At 38.9% G+C, this 16,808-nt stretch overlaps 1 pseudogene; it reads right to left on the bottom strand.

The window, feature by feature from the left end:
• Positions 1 to 1,289: 1,289 nt before the first annotated feature.
• On the bottom strand, positions 1,290 to 16,204 carry LOC143888357 (uncharacterized; annotated as a pseudogene).
• Positions 16,205 to 16,808: the final 604 nt, after the last annotated feature.

Raw genomic sequence — 16,808 nt, 5'->3', positions numbered from 1 at the left:
TCTATCCCTTACCAGTACTCTTGATTATTTTTTTTTAGCTTCAGATCTTTCAGATCTAAGCCAACAACATACACAGATCCAAAGATCCAAACCAGATCGGTATCTGGCTAATATTTTGGCGGAAAAAATGAGGATCGATGTTATATTTAACAAAAGGAATGTGAATCTAAAGCTACTGAGATTGGATCTAAAATCTCAAGGCCGAAAATAGGGTTTAAATGGAATGAAGATAGAGATTTGAAGTGGCTGAGCGGTGGAAAAAATGAGGATGATCGGAGAGGTTCGGATCAGATGAATGGAGCTCCGGTGATCGGAGATGACGATCGGGGAAAAAAGAAAAAGCAAGATTTATTTGTGAGATTTGCATACAACGGTCAGAAATTGATTGAAGTCCGACAAAACACTAGATCAGAGAAGAAGAAAATATAGCTAGGGTTTCAGAAAAACGAATTCAAGACAAAAGGAAAAAAAAATAGAGGAGACAAATTTCGGCCAAAATTTAACCGGAATCCGACGGGAATATGATCGGAGAAGAAGGAATTTGATTGGAAAAATAAGAGTAGCTCGCCGGAGAATATGAGATGATCAACCGGAGAAGATGAAGTTCGTCGGATCTCAAATCTGCCAGAAAATGGAAATCTAAATGGAGATGAAGAGTTGATCGGTTGAAGCTTGGCCGGAGTCCGACCGATGATCGACCGGAGGAGATGAAGGTAAGCTGAGAAAAAGAGGGTTTAGATTTTTTTTTTGAGAAAAAGCTTTCTCTCTCGGATCTGAGCGATTTTTATTTTTTTTAAATGAGGGTTAATGGGCTATTTATAGGCATTTTTTTCGAACCGATATCCACACCCTAATTGATAAGCGCACAAATGCGCGACTCTGACTGGCTAAATCACCCCCTTGCTTGATAACTGCACTAACTCCGCTTGTCTTTTTCGAATTTTTTCGTCGGATCTTTCTGGAATTTTGCATGGATTTTTCTGGGGTCTTAAGGTTTCCAAAAATGTATTCATGGGTACTTAGGGTCTTTGGATAACTTGAATTTTCCCTAAAATACAAGGTTTTTTAAGGTAAAATGAAAACCTAGTGGGCCACCCCCCATTACACTACACACACCAATCCAGCCCGTTTGCTGGGCAAACGCGCTCAGATCATGATGAAATTTTGCAGTGGGTTAAAAGAGACCCGAATCCAGCCTAGGGTGATGTTTGGGACCCTAATGCTGAGATTCAGATGGATTTGGCACGAGCCGGGAAGATTTAGGGCTTAGTCAAAATGGGGTGTCTACACATACATTCAAAGTTCCTTTCATTGTTTTGGGCCATCCCAGCTCCCCACTTCCAAGCCATTACCTGCACACAATATCAGGGTTTCAATGTTCTCCATCATAAAAGAGGAAATGCCATAACCAGTAAACCACTTATCAAATTCACCTACATAAACATTATCTTCCCTAAGCATAAAAGAGTGTTTACACAGCATGAAATGATAATCAGTCGAGCTCTGCAAGTGGTTAGTAGTCAGCAGATCAAGTTTCAGGTGGGCCCCAGAGACTATGCCACATGTAAACCATAATTTACAGGGCCGGGAACAAATGAACAATTAAGGGCGTGTTCTTTAACGTTTTTTCGGAAGGAATTCTCACCTTTTTCGCTCCATGGGAATAATCTTTATCAAGAATCTCGTTCTTTTCTACTTTATGCAACCATTCTGAAGAAACCGTCCTAATTTTTTGGCTTTATCCTTTGGAGCGACAATTTATCGCTCCACGAGATTGGAAACGATTCCTCGGGATAGCTCTCACGTCCCCCCAACTACTTCACGTTCTCTCTCTCTCTCTCTCTCTCTCTCTCTCTCTCTTAGATCTTCACGTTTTCTCTTCTCCCCAAGCTCTTCACAGTCTCCCCTCTCTCCACGGCAATGAACGAGGCTTTAGGGATTCAACTCAATCGTCTTCATCTCCCTTCTCTACCAATCTCTCCTCGGCTCACAGATCCAAATCTCAAACCCCGATCTTCATCAAGAAGGGCAGAAGTAGTGAAAAAAGTGATCTATCGAGCTCTCAACAAAACCAGCCCCATCTCTCACGCTTTGTCATCTAATTACTTCTTCTGTGTGTTCTGATTTGGTCCTCTTTGGACCCAAAATAATGCCATCTGATTCCTTCTTGTCTGTCTTCTAGGCTTTCTAGAAACGAAGGAAGAAAGTATCCTTTTGCTGTTTCAATCAACATATGAGGGGAAAAACTGGGAAGGAATGGAGGAGAAGAAATTTGCCCATCAATCGCTTTTGCTGTTTCAAAGATTCGGGAACGAAGCACATCTTCCAAAGGCTGTCAAATTTCCCTAATTTCAGCAAAACTGGAGAAGAAGAAGCTCGAAAAGACGGATAGAAGAATCCAAACTCCAAAGAAGATGTAGGGGAAGAAGAGGGAGGAAGAGCCAAAAAGAAGATTCAGGGAAAGAGGGAGGAAGCGCCAAGGGTTTTCTCTTTCTAGCGCTTTTTAGCTTTTTAGGGTTTTCAAGGCTTTTCTCTCGTTTTTCCTCTTATTCGATTCTTTGTAACTTGTTGTATGATCTGAGAAAGCCCAAAGATTCTGCAATGAACAAAAGGGTTATAGCGGGAGAGGGAAGGTTCATGAATAGGGTACTAGATTAGCCGTTAATGGCATTGCAAATAGTCCTGCTTTTCAGAGGTTTGCAGTGAGGCCATCTAAAAGAATCGAAGATATTTCAGCCAAGCCTATAAAGAAAAGACATGAATTAGCAGGACACCAGGACATCAGTGAGAATTGAATTGTTCACTAGCTGTGATGGTTGTCCCAAGGCATGCCTTCTATTGTCACAGATAGAGATGTGGACTTTGAAAGTTTATGTTATTATAAATACCAGTCCATAAAATCTTATGAAAAAAGAAAACATGAGTTTTCATTTTTACCTAATTTGTCAATAACCAATTGCACTAAGGTATCATGTTGGTGAGGTGAAAGAAAACGCTGCAGATCATAAGATTTATGCCAATAACACAAAAATACAATTTCTAATTTCTAATCAGATACATAAGGCTCTTGGAAAAATTGAGATTCTTCTGTCTCAAGAAATACAAAGAAACTGGACTGAATCTAGTAGTCAGATGTTACCCTACAAGTTTTGAAAATGGGTAATCTTGTGCGTAAGGAAAATTGGAAAGAAATTTGGGATCTATTATATATCCCACGAACCCATTTTTCTTTATTATGGAGAAACACAGTTCTATTAAAAAAAATAGAAAAAGTGATTCTCACTAATGAGTTAAGAAACGCAATTCTCATTCCCGAAACACTCCAAAGAATAAGAATTGATTCTAAATTCCAGAATGAGAAACACAAGAATGGTTAAAGAACGCACCCTAAGGATAGGATACTCATGTAGAAGAGCACATAACAGGAAGGCATCCACAATGGGATGAACTGAAGCTGCAAATCATCACAAATGCTTAAATTCACAATAGAATGTGCAAAGCTAAATGCACTTGGATGCACCCCAGATAAGTGTGGAGACTTCACTAGCAAAAGCACTTTACCAACTTCTCCCTCAGCACCAGTATCAGGAATTCAGGACGATGGATTTCATTCATGTTGGGAAATCAAATCAGCAAGTGGGCTTCAGTGTGCCACCAAGATTCAATTCTTCCGCCAGTTATTACTTATAATTGAGCTCCCTTTGTGACTATATCACTACATGTATTCAGTTTTTTTTTTTTTAAATGGTAAGACTACTTTTATTCAGTTATTCCTGTCCTTTAGACTCGAGAAAGATAAATCAATGAATAATACACGAGTTTAATGTGGACAGGCAAGAGAAGTTTTCAATGGGGTCATTAGATAGTGTGTGGAATGGACTAGTACCTACTGACTGATTCCCTGATTTCTTCACTAAACGCATGTGGGCAAAGGTTGTCTACACTCTACAGGCACTGTGGCATATGCTAAGCTTCCCTTATAGCCTGGCATTTGGAATGCTCAGAACACCTATGCCTTTTTCTAATCACAAGGAATCCTCAGAGGTGACAAAGTCTATAATTTTCAAGTATATAAGTAAATACGGTTAGAAAAATACCAGAAAAAAGATTTCACCCAGACAGGGAGACTAATCTTTTGGAACCTTTGGCATCAATGAATCTTTGCGGATTCCAACGATCTACAATGTACATGAAGGCAATGGAATCGGTAGGCTAAGAATTCAAAGCAAAACTTACTTGGCAAATGATTATGGAGGTTGGGAGAGTCGGAAGCAACCTTTAGCTAAAGGTTCGGGTGCATGGAGGTACATTTGTGGTCCTAGGTCTCTTTTTGAGTCTTTTAGGTTTAGGATGGGAATAGGAGAGGGTACCAGATTCTAGGTAGATCTTTGGATAGGTAAGTCCTCATTATTCCATGCATTTCCAGATCTATATCTTTAAGCTAAGGATAAAGGGAAGATAGAATGTGATTAAATTGAGAGGAGAGGGTGGGATACTAGAATGGGTCATTAGGCTTAGACATAACAGCCTAAAGGACAGCAAAATAGGTAGCCTTGCATATTTACTTGGTCTCCTTGACTCATCTTATCTTATCTTTCCCCCATGAATCCATTCGATAAAAGAGTGTAGATACCGAACACTTGAGGCCCTTTCTCTGTTCGCTATTTTTTCACAGTATGATCCATGAGAAAATCAGAGGAGCATGTTTCACAAGGCTCTAGTGTAGAAAACAATCACTCCTTCACGGGTGATGGCCTTTGCTTGGATGGTGGCCACAAAAAAGATTCGCACATGTAACTAGCTCAGAAAAAGGAGAAAGTCTTGCTAGTTGATGCATCCTTGGCGAGGATTCTTTAGATCATCCTATGGTACATTGCTCTTTCTTTCATCAGCTTTTGGGCTCCATTATTAGTTGCTTCGGCCTTTCATGGGTATTTCAACATTATTCTACATTGGGATCAAGGTCCTTTAGGAAGATACGGAAAAAGTTGGAAAAGTAGAACACTTCTTCTGAAATGGCTACCTCCCTTATTGGATGGATAATTTTAACTTGATGGGAGTTCTATAGACAAGTTAGCTCATGCGCAGATGTTGGCGTTATATCTCCGTGACTCAAATGGGCCTTTTTATTTTTAACTTTTTCGGCCCAACAAACGAGTGTGACTCCAACGAGGCGGAAGCAAAAGCTCTTTTTTGTGGATTGAGATTGTTTAGGTCTTGTCTTAGTGGCCTCTTAATCATTGAAGGTGACTACTCAAATGTTATTGATGCAGATAATAGGCCAATAAGTGGCATATTTGCCCGTTAGGATTTCTAGGCATTTATTTTCCATGTTATTTAGTTTTTAGGCTTTTATTTTCCATGTTATTTAGAATTAGGAAGTTTAGTCTTTTAGGAATTCTTATTTTAGTAGGTTTTTATCTTTTAGGTTGTTAATTGCCTATTTATAGGCCTCTTTACAGCTTTATTGTAAACCTTTGATGAATTATTGATTAATTGAGTGAGATTTCTTTCCCCTACTTGAGTTCTTCTTCTACTTCTCCCTAATTTCTTCTTTTCTACTCTTAATCTTCTCTTCTTCTTCTTCTTCTTCTTTCTTCCTCTTCTTCTATTCCTCCTTCCTAGACTACATCAATTTAGTATCAGAGCAAAAGATCCAAGAGTTTCTGACAATTTCTTCCGGCGAAGGATCTAAGTCTCTGAAAGACGATCAACAACTGTGATCAAGATCCGAGCGCAGTACCAAAGTCTGAGAACCAAGCTCGGAAAGCTTCCCCGAAATCTATCCAGAAATACCCACAAAATCTGTTGTCATAAACCACTTAAAACCAGCCCTAAAACCCCATCTGCAACCTAAACCCATCACCTTTGTTGGCCTTGTTTCCAGTTTGAAAAAACCCCTCAAAAAACAGCCCCTTGTTTCAGCCGAATCATAAAAAATTACAAAGAAAAAGTAAGAGAAATTCTCTATTTCTCCCTCATTCTCTACTTTCTCTCTACCCCATCTCACTTTCTCTCTCTTCACTCGGGCCTTTTCTGCTCAAAATTGGGGTTCGCCTTCAACACGAAAGTTGTTCGTGACAACTTTTCGCATATATCAAGTCTACTTTAAGCAGTCAACAATCAGTGCAAGCGCTACAACAACCAACTTTGGGCGTCCGTCCGTTTTGGTCCTATATCGCAAATCCGAGCCATCAGGGACTCCGATCTGAGATCCGCAAAAAGCAGTGTCTTCCTTTCGACATGACAGACAGATCAGACAGCTGATTTCATTTTTCGATACCGATTTTTATGGCTCCACCATTTGTTCCATTTTTTTATGGGTACGACAAAAGCTATTGGCAAGGCCACACTCACTATAGTTATTATGAGGATGCATATCTACGGTGGATCTATGCTTTGGACGCATATTAGGTGTACTACGATTACGATGAACGCGCACCCATCTACCGACTCCGAAAAACTATAAGAGGACAAGCTCAGTCACTTTAGACACACATGGTGACAAAGGGCCGTATCTTAGGCGAACCTCCATACAGTCGATGAGAGGATGTCCGTCATAATTTTCTGAGAGCTTATGCGTCAGGGCCTCTTTATCTCTACGAGGTGAGGTTGATACGCGAGGAGGCAGCTCGTCGTGAACGTGAAGTCGCAGTTCGTCGTGAACGAGACGTCGTAGCCCATCGTGCACAAGAGGCCGAAATTGAAGCAGAAAACAGATAATTGGAGCATTACATGCATGAGAAGGAATTTGCTACCACTACTGCAGAGCCGCATGATGATCCAGCTGGCATTGTGGATGAGACCATTATAGTTGTTGAGCCTCTGATTATGTTAGATATAGAGCCACAGAGTACAGTGACTGATGAGGCCGACGACAATGAGCATGACGATTCTGAGATTTCCACAGGGCCGATTGCCGAGCATCTAAATAGAGATCTTGACACTTCCACAGTAGAAGCAGATATTGTGACCGAGCCATGTGAGGCTGATCCATTGACAGAATCGATTGAGCACCGTCAAGAGTCAGAGACGAGTGACTTGACTATTGAGGCATTGCCAGATCATGCAAAGCACGAGCAGTTCATTGAGGATACTGATTCCATATCATTACATAGCAAAGTGACATCATTGCTTCTCCAGTAGATATCCCGATCGAGATGATTGTGGAGATTGAGACCAAGGATTTCAGTGTGCATGCTGATCATCAGAAGGATTGTCAACCTAACATCACTGAGCCTGATACAGTTCTAGTAGATGGTTTTCTTGCTGATTCCTTTGAGCCGGATTTGATACCAGCAGGTTATATCTTTATTGAAGATGGTCATGGATTGGTACTCCCCATAGTTGTTATGCCGATCCCACCGATCCAGGAGGAGTATGTTGCCATTTTTCCAGCTTCATTAATTCTCAGGAAAGGTTTGCGTCTTTATGCTTCTGCATGGATGATTTCTTATGTATTACTACGCTCGCGTTCCATACCATTTTCACTGTCATCACGAACATTGTACAGCATTCCAGAGTACGAAGGATTACGACTCCTACTGCTTGATTGGATAGTATACATATTTGATCCAGGAGGACTAGAACTCGAGGTCGACTTTTTTTCAAGTGGGGGAGAATGATGCAGATAATAGGCCAATAAGTGGCATATTTGCCCATTAGGATTTCTAGGCATTTATTTTTCATGTTATTTAGTTTTTAGGCTATTATTTTCCATGTTATTTAGAATTAGGAAGTTTAGTCTTTTAGGAATTCTTATTGTAGTAGGTTTCTATCTTTTAGGTTGTTAATTGCCTATTTATAGGCCTCTTTACAGCTTTATTGTAAACCTTTGATGAATTATTGATTAATTGAGTGAGATTTCTTTCCCCTACTTGAGTTCTTCTACTTCTCCCTAATTTCTTCTTTTCTACTCTTTATCTTCTCTTCTTCTTCTTCTTCTTCTTCTTCTTCTTCTTCTTTTATTTCTCCTTCCCATACTACATCAGTTATTGCCTAAGGGATTAAAAAATCAGCAGGGACTAGGAAATTAGGTGGATTTATTGTAGAAATTCTTGATCGCGGTTTTAAATTAAATACACAATTACTGCATAAGTTGAGGTCTACAAATGTAGTGGCTCCATTATAAACTTCATTTCATTTCGGCAGGAAAACCAGAACGAAACAACTCCAAATTCCGTTTCGTTCAGAATTTTAGTCTGTTTGGGTCCATTTCGTCCAAAACACCCCATTTTAGTTGTCTTTTCTTCTCTTCTTCTTGTCTCTTATAAGTTCTCTTCTCATCTTCTTTCCTCTTATTAGTATGTTCATGTAAAGTCACTTAAGTAACTTAGATTTACATGTGAATAAGGGAATACCCCCCCCATTTGGATTTATTAAAAAAAGTTTCTATGACCCAATTCTAAAAGGATAAAAAGTCAACCTTTCTATAAGGATAAAAAGTCAACTTTCCCGTTCTATTACAAAATTCAAAAAAAAATCAGGCTAGGTCAAAAGCTTAGCTTTCAAAATGATGGGGTATTTTTCAAATTTTAAAAATTCATAAATTCTATCATATCAAGACATTATTAAATCACATAAATCTGGTAAAAAAATCTCATAATTTGGTCTCTAAATTTTTTTTTCATCTTGTCAGGCTGGTTGCATTTCATATGATGTAATTTTCCTATAAGTAAATGTTGGATCTTTACAACCTTGATGTTATGATGGATTGGGTTATAGAAGAGGACCCTGTTGTTCCAATTTTTAGTAATTTTTTATTTTCTATATTTTTATGTATTGCAGTAAATTTATTTATATATATATTTTTTTAAATTGACATATTTTCATTGATACCATGAAAGTTACATTGGGGACCAGGGGTCCCCTTCACATTACATAATATCAATAAGGCTGGCTAGGGCATACCCTGAGCCACAAACTAAAGACCGTATAGGTCCTTGCTTTCTATTCCACATCATGAACAGACCGTACATTACACATTATCCACAAAATACTTTGTAGCCCTCGTCCAAAAATTTTGTCATGTACTGCCATTGCTCCTTCTTATAGCCCTTATCTTTCTTCACTCAATCCTCCAAGTAAAACCCCTATACAACTCATTCCTTCCACCTTCGCATCTCATAGCCACGTGCCCAAGTAAAAGATTTCTAGGCATCCGTGCCTCGACAAGCGAAAGACCATGGTCTCTCAAGCTATTTAGGATCTTCTACTATCCTTAGCGCACCTGAAATTTAACATTATATGGGCCGATTGCTTCCTTCCATTCCACCGATTCACCAATCTAAGCTACCTCATTTTTCTTTTTCTCTTTTTTCTAACGAAACTAAGAACTCACTTCTTAAATACTATAAATTCATCCCAAAAAAATGCCGTTCGTGTTCAGAGAATCCAAAACTAAAATTCCCCAAAACCTAACTGCAGATTTACCCCAACAGACCAAAGCTAGGAACACTTCCTTAATTTACTGAGGAAGAATTCAACACTATCCTGCAGCAACTTTTCCTTGTAGAAGAAGACAATCGCGAAATCCGGTGTGGGGACTTCTTCCATCGGATCCTCCAGAATAGCAATCAGTTCCTCAAGCCTACAGATGCAGAGTATTCGGTCCGCCTCCCAACCAATTCGACGCACGCGGTCTTCGTATTTCAATTTATCCTTAAAAAACTGTAGTTTGTATGCTGGTACAAATATGTCCTTGATATTTCTAGATCCTGTGAAAGAAAAAAGCTCCTCCACATTCTTTTGAGAATCCTCTTTAAGTTGCTTCCATTGCCTCTTAACTTCCCGTTTAACAAGCTCACTTAGATTAGGATCTTCGATGGATGCTTTGGTCCCATTATACCTAAGAGTTTGTACTTCATTTCACGTGTTTTTCCAAACAGAGCAATCAACTAGTTCCACCCTTCTGCATCTAAAAGATCGAATTTCTGAAGCATTAGGTTCCATTGAGGCCGCTAAACTGATCTAAATTCCTTAAGGGCCCGTTTGGATAGCTCATGCATTTGTATTTTGATTTGGATTTGAGTTTTGGATACAAAACACATCAATCATCGTCATGATCATGTTTTAAGAGAGAGAGAGAGAGAGAGAGGGATGTCTCGCTGTTGCCGGAGCAACGTAGAGGAGCAGCGATGGTGAAGGAAGTTGCCACAAATATTGATTTCCAAATATGTCTCGCAGAACAGATTTGAAAATCGGAATTTTTTGCACTGCTTTAGCTGATTTGGAAATCTAAGGATCTGATCCAGGTCAAAATATCAACTAAATCCAAATCTAAATCTTTTTGGTATCCAAACGTGGCCTAATTTTTTGACTAATGAAGAGTTTTTATTTTACATATTTGGTTCATTTAATTATTTCTTATATTCTTTAATAATTTTTGATATTTTTGGATTTTTTCATATTTTTAACTATTAAAAAATTGGACTTTGTAGTGCACCAAAACGCCAAATGAAACGACGAATGAAACGAAATTCACAACTAAGACTAGTGGACAAACTGGCTAAAGAAGGGGAGGAAAGGGAAGAATTAGTGATTGGCAACTCCATTCCAATTAAAGGCTCGACGAAGGATCTCTAGATAGGGATGGTTTCCTTGTAATTGCTTTGTTCTACTTAGAGACACCTTGCCCCTTTAGAATTGAGTTTTCTGAATTAGGTTGTATATTTCTTATGCAATAAATTCTGTTATATTTCAAAAAACAAAAAAAAAAGATTTACGATGTAGGTTATATGGAAGCTTCCTTAAACATTGGAGTAAGCTGGCTTTGCTCACTGATAGCTATCGGACTAGAGTGGGCAGCGCTCTTATAAATTCTCAGAGCAGGCAATAGGAAGCTATTTCAGTTCCAATTGGTCATCAGTCCAATAATGGGCTACTAGAGAGACCTAGGGCAGCTAATAGCATAGCATTGCTGACAAATTCATTAAAAGGGACTTGAAATGTATTGTGCAGGCAATTTAAGGAAAGCAGCAAGTCTATTGGTAGGTTGAGCTCAATAGGAAGGCAAGTTTTCTTATACCTGGGATTTTCAGCAAAAATTCGAAGGTCATCCCTGAACTTCCCAGAGTTCAATAGGGTACCATCTATCCTCCACCTTCAATCTAACTGATACCTTGAGGAAATTCCAAATCGATGATATATTTCGAGCTCTGGAATACTCGAAATTATTCCCTTCTTTGCCCTCCATTTCCACTTCCATTACTCGTCCAAATAACTTCCCCAACGCCTCCATCGCAGATCTTGCCCACTCGCAGAGAGTATTCCATAGAATCAGACCCAACTTGTCCTTGCAACTGTGTTCAAAGTTGGGGTCCGTGGGGCCAGTCAGTCCAACATATATCCAAGAGCATAACACCCTGATCTGTTGATTCTGAAGAGTACTTAGTTGCTACTGATCCTCTCTTTGGTGCAACAGGCAGGAAAATTTTCCAATTTCATTTCGCCCATTTCTGGCTTGACACCAACCCTCCGAGACTCTCCCCTACCAGGCCGGATTTCAGAATTTTGAGTCTTCAACCTTGTCCCCGATAACATTGACCAACAGATATTAATCTCCTTCTACCACCACTTCTGCTAAACTCACCTCCAGCCATTTGTTTAAAAGCTTTGTTCCCTAGCGAGATCTAGTCAGGGGAGGCTCTTCTCTCACGAACTTTTCATGTCCAATCCCCATTCCACTGCCATCTCTAAAAGCACAATGGTGGCATCCGGTTCATCTTTTAAAATTGCAATATCGACATTGAGGGCACTTCCAATCTCCAGGAAGGGATCTGTCCTTGTTTTCAACCTGATTTGTTATTTTCTGATATGCCGAAACTCTCACTTTCCTTCATGTCGGTTACCTTCTTCGCCCTTCATGATTATTAATGGGTTTAAACCAAGTTTAACCATACAGATTGGAAGGAGATGAGATGGGATTGTTCATACCAAGCATAGACTGCAAAATTTGCACATCTATTCTTCATTGATACGATAGCAGTGTAATGTCGTGACTTGTGAATAAATTCAGATTTGAATTGAACACTGGAGTATGGTAATCTCTGATAGAGTTGAACAATTCTATCATATTGATAGCTCCTCTAACCATCTCTATTCTACCTCATGATTTTTCATAATTTCTAATGATTGTAATAGCTTCGAATACCAAAGATGGTAATCTCTGATTTCTATTTGATAAATCTGGTTGGGAGCTTGCCTAACCCGAGCATACCTGCCAAAACAAATTGCAATTTTTTACATGTTCAATCTAATTGTTGAAGGTGAACATGTAATATGGGATTGTAATTCATAAGATTATATTGAACAAGTGATTTGTTTTGGTCATTACCCTGCCACTCAAACTCGAAGGGCTTCCTGTGTCAACCACTCACCTAGAATAGTGGATGAGTTGATGCACAAGTCCGAAATCTTAAACACTGGTATCAGTGGAGTTTTTAGTGATGTTGATGGCAATGTGCTTTGGTTGTTTGCAGATCTGATTGGTAGATAGATCCGATTCAAAGGAAGCACAGATTAGAGCTCTTCTCACGGGTTTGAAGATATTTAAGAGGAATATGGCTGGTAACCTGACTATTGAGGGTGAACTATCAAACGAGATAATTGGGCATACGAGATAATTGGGCAAACCGTGGAGGTTTGCCAACTACACTGATGAAGTTGCAAATTTATGCACAGATACTCCAATCTCCTTTTCTTCGTTTCCTAAGACTGCAGATGATTTGGCAAATAGAATGGCTAAATCAAGAGTGAATAGAGAGATAAGTTATGAGGAGAAACCTTTGCTCCCTATGCAATTTTGTTCTTTTTTTATGATAAATTCAGTGTCTTCTCAAAAAAAAAAAAAACAAGGAGCATGCATTTGGAAACCGAAGATGCATAATATGCCTAGTGGAGTTAAGCATATTGCATGACTAAAAATCAAGGGCTAATCATACGAGATAAAAATATTTAAAAATAGAGTAACCCTGCCCGGGTATAGAGGTCTCCAAGCAACAATGGGTGTGGCTTTGTCCAAAAGAACGTGGACTGTCAAAGAACGAGTTCCAAAGGAGTTCAAGTACAATTTCATCAACTTTGCATGTCTAATTGTTCTTATGTGCCTGTTAACATCAACAAGAATGCCTTGGATTTTTCAACTAATGATCACCTCTTTAAACTTGCATGATCAGTCTAATTAATGCATGTTCCCATAACTATTCCTCGTCCATTTGCTTATTATGATCTGTGAAAACTGAAAACTTTATAATTCCGTTACTTTGCTAACTCAATTGTATCTCAAAGTTAACCCGCCTGGTCAATCATTATTGACCAACTCTTGTCCCTTACCCTTCCAATCAAACTTGAAAAGCTTCGTAGGTCAATAAAAAACATCTTCACTCACCCAATCCGGAAGAAGAGTTGATGCATATGTATGAAATTTTATGTACATTAATCACCCTTATTAACAGTAATTTTTCTTCAAACAATGGAAATCGTGAATAAAAGAGTACTTGGATGCCTCTTAGAGAGAGAGAGAGAGAGCTACTTGGGTGCATAACAGGCTAACGGATAATGCAATAGAAATCATATATATCTCAGAGTTATAATTACAAAATGCACAAAAATTGCCAAGTCATGAAAGCTAACCATCTGGGTCAAAGAAGAAAATTTGCTTGGTCTTTCCATCAGGTTGGGTCTTCTCAAAAGTCTCAATTCCTTTTTCCTGCAAATAACTTCTAATTCAGCCAAATTTAAATTTATCAAAATAAAAACAAAATGAAAGTTAAACTTAGGGGATGAGTACTACCTCCTGCAAAAAAGTGAGATCCTGATTATCAAGTTTTTAGATGGTGTCCGCATGTCCATGCACATATTTTAAAAAAATTACAGTGGGACTCACCCCATAGGATGATTCAAACCTTTCCATTTGTTGGGCCCAGTGTAAATAGGTTTGCCTCGAAAAACGTCTTTGTAGAATGATCCTAACCCTCCGATCTATAGAGGGACGGCACCTCATAGAAACCTCTCATAATCGGAGGGTTAGGATCATCCTGTGGAGATGATATTTGGGGAACAACCAATTTATGTTGGGGACACAATAAACGAATGGTTTGGACCATCGAATGGAGTGGGTTCCATTATATTTTAAAAAAATATTTACATGTACGTTTGGATCATCGAATAAGTCATATTACTCTGATATAAATCATAGAAAATGGGTTTGTAGTTTATTTAAGTCTCTAGTTAAGTGAAAATTGCTACTTTCATTTATGTCTTTCATTCAGTTATAAATTAAGGTGATAGGCCCCATGCCATGTTTTTTTTTTCCTTTAAGTTATGAGTCATAAGCATAGTTGTCAAACTCTTAGAAGTAGTACGAGTCAACTCCCGAGTCGAGTCGAGTCGCATGCGTGACTCACATTGTCAAACTCTTACGAGTTGTACGAGTCAAAAACTGAGTCGAGTCGCAGGGCTTTTGAGGCGAGTCAACATAGGTGAGTCACCTATGTTGAAGACTCGTCCGATTCATCTAGTGACACGAACGAGTCGCTCGGAGTCGACTAGAAAAAAAAAAGAGTCTGAAAGTCGAGTAGAGTTGCTAGGCTTGGGTTTTCTTGTTTTGATGGTTGAAAACTTGACAGTTGGAACTTAAAACTTAGTTATTTTTTTGCATGCAAGTTACAAGCATAGTTATTTATATTTTTGGCTTAGTGCTTTATCCAAGTGCTATTGCGTTTTTTTTTTACTTGCTTCATCTTTTGATATATAATTATATTTTTCAACTAAATTTTTGTTCTTACGAGTCACGAGTCGAGTCGAGTCACGGGTTGACAACTATGGTCATAGGGAGAGAGTTTAAGTGCGGGAGCCCACTTCACTGTCTTTCTTCCTTTCAGCGAGGAAAAGGGAACAGCGGCTTAAGCCATTAGTGGATTCCACATCATTTTCTAACTCATAAAATATGTGCAATAAAACTCATGGAAATTGCGTTTTGATAGAAAAGACTTTCCTTTTCTACCTGGAATCTGTCCAAAGTGGCGCAACTGAATAGACCCATAAGTTATGAGTCATAAGGAGAGAGTTTAAGTGACTTGAATAAATGGAGGCCCACATCACCGTCTTTTTTTCCTTTATGTTATGAGTCATAAGGAGAGAGTTTAAGTGACTTGAATAAATGATGGCCCACTTCACTGTTCACGCACGGTTCATACTTCATATGATCATATCACTATTCCAAGGGGTTTTCGTTTTATTTTTATTAGTATTAGGGTTTAAAGTGGGAAGCAATGTAAAGGGATTATAGGGACAAATGTAACCCTCACTGGGGCAATTTTTTAACATAAGGAAGATAGGTTTTGGGAGTCTTCTTAGTGTGCATCTTTGGTGTTTTGTTGGGGTTTTTGAAGGAAAAGGTTTAATACGAAAGATCTTTGCTACTTGATTCTGAAGTAAATTACAATTATTTGCAAATAATGGTTATAACATTCTCGAAATGACTATCTTTAGCTCATAGAAATTTAATAATAAAAGCACATAATGTTTGCATGAAAGCGTGAAGTTTTCTGCGTGACTCAGACGAATTGACTCAACTCAATCCACATTTGAACCGAGTGGGTTACGAATTTTTAAACATAAGAAAACATTCAAAATCAACATCAATAATCGTCGATGTGAGCAGAGATTATTATCATGAACCTCCAAGTGCAAATTAGACAAATCTATAACAAAAATCAACCCTGTAGAAAGCTTCTTGCCTTTAGGGTTTCAACGAAGGAATCGTAGTTGGAGACTGCGAAAGAGAGATGATGACCTCTTGGGAGATTCTTCGGATTGGTGATCGCAGCCAAAAGCTCCAAGGGCCTTCAGGAAGCTTCGAATGGGGGTTTCTCTCGATCAGATGGAGGGAAATTACACAAGGTAGATTGAGCCATATCACCTCAAATTCTCCGCATTTGGGGGCTTCGATCCTCTCGAACCCTAAAATCTCCTCGTAGAAATCGGCCAATCGCTTCACATCCGAGGTTTCCCTCACTATGTGATGTAGAAGAACCGCTTTTGGCCCCCCATGGCTCTCTCTCTCTCTCTCTCTCTCTCTCTCTCTCTCTCTCTCTCTCTGATTTCTAGGGTGGATTTGGGGATTTATATGTTTTTGTTGGGTGGAGATATAAAACGAAAAGTCTCCATGGTTACACGACACGCGAGGAATAATACATGGCATGTATTTAGTGTTTCATTTCATTTCCTTTTTTTCAGTTTCAATCTTTGATAGTCCCTTATTTTTCAAATAGTGTTGTACGGGCCACATCATTGGATGATCCAAACCGTCCATAAGATGGAACACAACGTAAATAGGCTTTTCCCCAAAAATCATTTCCATAGGATAATCCTAGCCCTCCGATCATAGAGATTTCCATAAAATGCAGTTCCTCTATAGATCGGAGGGTTGGGATCATCCTCTGGAAATAATTTTTTGGGAACAGCCTATTTACGTTGTGTTCCATCTTATGGACGGTTTGGATAGTCCCATGATGTGGTCCGTGCAATACTTTTTGAAAAATAAGGGACTATAAGGGCTTACACCATATAAAAACTCTTTGTAAAAATCTCCATTCTGTGACATAGGTGTGCCCCGAAAAATGTCTAATCCTGTCAATAGTTGGGTACGTCTACATGGATCATTTTCTTCCATTCTCTCCTATCCAAGGTCATGTTCTCTATTATGTTCCTAGCCATCAAGTCTTTCCTCACTATTTCTACCCAAGTTGTTTTCGGTCTGCCCCTACCTCTTGTTACTCCATCACCTTTCACTTAACTAGCGACTT

This window comes from Tasmannia lanceolata, unplaced genomic scaffold (genome assembly GCF_043159265.1).
Source record: "Tasmannia lanceolata isolate RefF3 unplaced genomic scaffold, GAP_Taslan_0.1 ptg000012l, whole genome shotgun sequence".
In the NCBI taxonomy this organism is placed as follows: Eukaryota; Viridiplantae; Streptophyta; class Magnoliopsida; order Canellales; family Winteraceae; genus Tasmannia; species Tasmannia lanceolata.
This window is presented reverse-complemented; position numbering and strand designations above follow the sequence as displayed.